At 34.0% G+C, this 6,120-nt stretch overlaps 1 non-coding gene across 1 annotated transcript; it reads right to left on the bottom strand.

Annotated features, from left to right (window-relative positions):
- Positions 1–5,477: 5,477 nt before the first annotated feature.
- Positions 5,478–5,584, bottom strand: LOC145056152 (small nucleolar RNA R71). The gene has a single exon (XR_013685686.1). It is a non-coding gene; the product is annotated as a small nucleolar RNA R71 (small nucleolar RNA).
- Positions 5,585–6,120: the final 536 nt, after the last annotated feature.

The raw sequence follows: 6,120 nt of genomic DNA, 5'->3' as shown, positions 1-6,120 counted from the left end.
AAAATCATCTACAATTACTAGAATGTACCTTTTCTTGTTAAGAGTAGCAATTGTTGACGGACCATATAAATCAATATGCAAAAGTTCGAGGGGTTCAACAATCTTCAAATCTATTGTGATTGGATGACCTTGTTTGTGTTGTTTTCCTACTTCACAGGCTGCACACAAACTGTCATTATCATATTTAAGAATGGGTAAACCTCTTACCAGATCTTGTACGACAAGTTTGTTGATGTTTTGAAAATTGAGATGTGATAACCTCCTTTTCGTTTTGACTTGAGTAAAACTTCATTTGTGTCAACATTCGAAATAACGCTGGATTCGTCATTAAAAAGAACTTGATTTACAGTGCCCACAACAAGTTGTGAAACACTTATCAAATTATGTTGTAAGCCTTCGAAAAATGCAACTCGATTGACAGTGAATGTTTCATTCGTTATCTTTCCATAACCTTTGACTTTGCACTTGTGATTATTGCCAAACTTAACCACTCCACCAATCTCTAGACTTCGAAAATCTCTTAAGTTTTCCTTCATCCCAGTCATGTGACGTTAGCAACCACTATCAATATACCACTTGTTATCATATTGCTCGTCACAAAGTACCTGCAATTATTGAAAAAAATTAGGTACCCAAAACTTGTTGGGTCCATTCATATTAGATGTCTTTTTCAATTGTAAAGTACAACCATTAACCCAATCACAAACTCTTGTTTTGAAACTGTCAACAAATTTAACATTTTCATTCAAAGTGTCAGATATATGAGTTTTTATTGTTTTCAAATTTTCACTGATATACCCCTTCGCATGTTGAGTTTGTGATATGTCGCTTTTTTTCTGTTGAGACTGGTTTCCAGACTTTAACTGTAATGTTGGATTCCTTGGATGATAAACTGCCATTCATTGAAGGATTTGCATACTTGTCATACGCCTCATGTATCTGTTCTTTTGAAAACTTACTTGATTGATACATTTTTCCCTTTCCTTCCAACCAATGATCAATATTTCTTTTAGTTGTTATACCCTTCGCATATGATACTTTCTCAGCTTGTTTCTTCGAAGGATTATAACATTTTGCTGAACTTGGATCATAATCCACTTTTGGTTTTAAAAGATATGATTCATGATAAGACGCATTGAATTGTGATTTTGAAATCTGTTTTTCAACCTTTTCCTAAAAACTTTTTCTTGGAAGTATTGTTTTTGTTTCATTAGAAAAGTTTGTTTGAATATTTGAAAATGAAGTATTTTTCTTTTCAAAATTTTGAGTCTTTGATTTTCCTCTAAAAACTTTTCCTCCTTTTGAAAAATTTAATGATTTCTTATTTAATGACCCAATAGTTTGCCAAAAAAAATTTGTTCTTGCTTGACGTTTAGAAATATTATTTTCTTTTGAGAATTTTTCAACTTGTTCTTTAAACTCTTTTGAATTTAATTTTATAGCTTTGTTGACTTCTTTAATTTCTGGTTTAGCATTGTCGTGCTTTGTGAACACATTATCAGTTGTGTTAACTATCTTCTTTTCAAGTTTCGACTTTTCAACCCATATTCGTTTTGGTTTTTGACGTTGAAAGATATATGAATTCTTTGTTAGATTGTTTTCAACTGTGCTTTGATTCGAAAAGAAACCCTCATCAGAAGTTTTCTTATTGTCTTCCTCTACCAAATTTTTGAATTCAGGCTTAATATTTTCAACATTACCTGTTGTTACGAAGATTTGGTTTGGGAATACAATATCATCAGTGCATTTGAAGATTGGATAAACCACAGTATTCGTTTCAAGATAATGAGCACCTTTTTCACTAAGAATTTGCTCAAACTCTTGTGAATCCATATAAACTTGATCAACAACCACTCGAGGAATTTCAACTTCTTTCGAACTTTTATTTGTCTTCGAATTTGTACTTTCTTCCTCATTATCACTATCATCTGTTTGACTATCATGTATTTCCACAAATTCCATATCACAAACTTTCGAAGTTGAAGGTTGATCAGTGTCAACTTTTACCAATAAATCTTCACATTTATCTTTCCCTTTAAAAGAATTTGCTACATTTATTACAGACAATGGAGAACAATCTACATCCTCTACATCACTAATTTGACTAATATTATCAGAATTATCTTCAATATCAACGAAATTAGATTCTGAATTAGATGTAGAATTCTCAGTCTTTTTCAAAATTCGAATCTGTTCAGATTTAGTTAAGGTTTCATTCACAATGTTTACTAAATCATTAGCATCAAGACAATCTTCGACTTTAGCAATTCCATATCTAAACCTATCATCTGGAACTTTGTTAAAATCAGAAATTTCTTTTTCACAATCATATGAAATACTATCTACCTTAGCTCTGTCATAAGCTAAAAATAGTAGCAATTTTCTATGTTGTTCCATACTTATCTCACTTGAATGGTGTAATTCAGTTAATTTTCCATATAGTCTTTTTGCAGAATTACAAAAAATATTTCTTTGAGCTAACAACAAATTTATTTCTTTTGAAAAATTCTCCCTATCTGCCATAATATTCGATACTTGCAATTCTAAGTAATCAATCCTAGTGACTTTTGAATCTAACTTCTTTCTTGTCTCTTGTAATTGATCACTTAAGTTTTTCGCTTCATTGCTAGCAGACACAACAATTGAATCAAAGTAAGTAACAGTTTCATCAAAAGATATTAATTCAGAATTATATGCAGAAACAGGAATATTAAAGGATTCAAGAATATTACGTACCTTTGTTGTCATCGGTGACCTGTCAGTAGACTTTGATACGAAGCATTGCCCACACACTTCGTAAGTCTGTTCTTCGTCTGAATCCTCTTCCATCTTTGCAAACATGGCTCCATGTGATGGATTTTTCATCTCTTCGTCATCAGAACCTGAAGACCATATTTGATATGTACCATCCGATTCAGTTTCTCCATGAGTTACCAGAGATAAATTCTTTGCCTTTAATTTCACTTCCTCCAGCTTCTCTGTATAATAAGCTTCATCCTTTGTTTTATTTTTCTTTTCTTCCTTCTTTCTCAACAAGCAATCTACTGCCAAGTGATTAGCACCATTGCAATAATGGCAATTAATCCCCGTATCACCTTTTAACATCTTTTCCATTTTCTCCATTTCGCTCTTCGAATCCTTCTTTACTTCTTTTAGCTTTTCATCCACTCTGTTTTTGTTTTCAAAATTACCCTTCGAATCCGATGACTTGTTCTTTGTATTAAAAGGTTTCTTAAAAAATTTCTTTACTAGATTGTTTGAGTAAAATGCAAAAGCCTCATCTTCAGAATTCATCAGAAAACCTTCTTCTTCATCAGACTTTAATTTTTCACTCTCTCTTTCTGAACCCTTCGAAATGAGTGCCAATGGTCCACCAAGACTTGCCATTGTTTCCTCAACTATTTCATTAACCTCATTTTCATGAGATTTCAACTGATTGTACAAGTCATTTAATGTCGAAGTGTCAAAACTCTGCTGATTTTTCACCATCATACTTACACTTCTCCATTCCTTTCGAATTTCCATTAAAAAAATCAAGTTGAACTCCATTGATGACCTTATGATACCATAACGATTACAACAGTAGATTAACTCGTTGAATCGATCATAGTAAACTTCAATGGATTCAGATTCCTTCTGTTTGAAATCCTTGAGTTCCACTAGACATTGTTTCACAGATGTGATCTTTGTCTTTTCACTGCCTTGAAATTTGTCTTTCAGATTGTTCCAGATTTCTTTAGTTGTTGTACATGTCCTGACATAATTGTACACAATAGGAGGCAAAGCACCTCTTAATTCCCTCATGCATTTCTTCTCCAGTTGTTTTAAACGATTAGATTGAGTTTTAACCTCTGAACTGCTTGAAGATGCACCGATTGACTGAACTGTTGCAGGTGGATTTATTTCACCTGAAATGCAATTCCATAAATCCTCATCCAGTCCGTTCAAGTAGTCTTGCATACGATCTGCCCACTGTTCATAATATTATGGAATTAGCATCGGAATCTTTGTGGATGATCCAAGTAAATGAGAAAATGATGTCATTGAGTTAAGATTGAATGACACCATTGTTGTACGGAATAAAACTTCAACAATAATATGAAAACTTTGAGAATTTGAAATCAAATTGTATATTTCAGATTAGAATCACACTACAAACAATCGATTCACAAAAATATTCGCAGAATCAGATCCTAGACCTACATCAGGAAGAATTTTCACATATAGAAAGAATGGAAACTTTTTGAATCAAACAATAGATTCAAAAATCTTTTTGAACATATGAAAATTAGATCACAGAAAGGATTCCTGCTCTGATACCAATTGATGAGATTTGGAATCGAGTTTGAATGTAATTCGAGTATGAATTGAGTAAATGATTTCAAAAGAAGAACAGAGAAGTAAATAGAATATTTGATCAACTCGTATTATGCTTTTCAGTTTACAGAATACAATGACTAAACTGTAAATCTCCGTTCTAGACTCTGTTGAATACTATTACAGACCCTTATTTATAGGAGAACAAAAGCATAACAATACTAAGGACTAAGAGTCAAGACTTGACTTTATAATGCCTTAGTAAAATAACAATACATCTGAAGACCTATATATACGAAGACAACAGATACTTCGTAAAAATCAAACTGACCCTTCGACTATTACAACATTCTAGCCCTTACATTATTACATCAGAGTTATATATCCGATTGAGAGTGAAATGTGGGACTTCTGCCTTACTTCATGTTCCTTGTTTGTTTGTGGGCTTAGGGCAGATACACCCATTTCACTGTCAGTTCAATATTAGGTTATACATAACTAATATAAACTAAGTAATTATAGAGGGAAACTATTGAGGTTATCAGTTTATCACCTCAGGAAATATAGGATTTTCTGGAGGAACCAGTGAACTTTTCCAAAGAACTTAGAGTATACTTTACAGAACTAAAATACTTATGAGCTCACCAGCTTAAATGTTGATCTACTCTTTTCAAATAACTTGTATTCTCAGGAATCCAGTAGACAGGTACACTCCCGAAGCTCTTGAGAAGACTACCTAGTACCGTACCGCGACTCTTGTCTTCTACTGTACCTACTTTGGTGTTTGAATATGTAATGTTTAAACACTTATGTAAAACTTATACTTGTTAATGAAATGGTTGTTTGTACTTGGATTATTATATTGCATGTGTTGTGATACTTACATGAAGTCCTCCGCCCCCGAACGTTTCCACCGTTCTGGTTTGGGGGTGTGACACCACGAGGATGCCTACAAGCACTTGGATGAAGTAAATGATGTGGCTGATTACGTCAATGTACCAAATGTGCCACGCGAGACCCAGCTACTTCGCACGCTTCCAATCACATTCAAGGGTGCTGCAAGGGATTGGCTCAAGTCACTTCCTCCCGGATCCGTCACCACATGGGCCAAGATGAAAGAAGAGTTTATAGACCACTTTTGCCCGCCTTCCAAAATAGCTAAGTTGAAGAAAGCCATCGCCAACTTCGAACAACTACCCGGGGAGTCTCTTTATGAAGCTTGGGAAAGATACAAAGGTCTTCTTAGAAATTGCCCACACCATGACCTCAATAGCCAACAAGAGGTCTCCATCTTCTACGATGGAGTCAATGTCACCACAAGGCAATTGCTCGATTCACAAGGCCCGCTCACGAAGAAGGCACCCCCAGTAATCAAGGAGTTAATTAAAGAATTCCCTAAGCATTCTAGAGAATACCACAATCCAAAAAATGAAGTAAGTCAGGGTGTAGTGAACTCGGCACATGTGACAACCCTATATTTTTCCAAAGCAGTGTAACGCTCAAATGTCAAATATAACAAAAACTATTTGGAACCAACTAAATTAACCTTGAAAATGAAGTGTTCAAATATCTAAGTTGGGATGCATCAAATTTTAGATAACGTGCCAAGGTTTCCAAAAACATGAAGAACGTTCAAAACCGGGTTATATTGAAGAAATTATAACCACTCGTATATTTACGACACGCCGTTAAAACGCTATTTAACGTAAAAAGTGAAATTTCGATAAAATGCATTTTTGCCTTAAAGTATCTAAACAAAAGATGTAGAGTCCGCTAAACTGTAAACATACATAAAAAGATCGC

This window comes from Lactuca serriola, chromosome 5, assembly GCF_051521515.1.
Source record: "Lactuca serriola cultivar US96UC23 chromosome 5, Lser_US96UC23_V15, whole genome shotgun sequence".
Lineage (NCBI taxonomy): Eukaryota > Viridiplantae > Streptophyta > Magnoliopsida > Asterales > Asteraceae > Lactuca > Lactuca serriola.
Note: the sequence above shows the minus strand (reverse complement) of the source record. Positions and strands in the feature narration are given on the sequence as shown.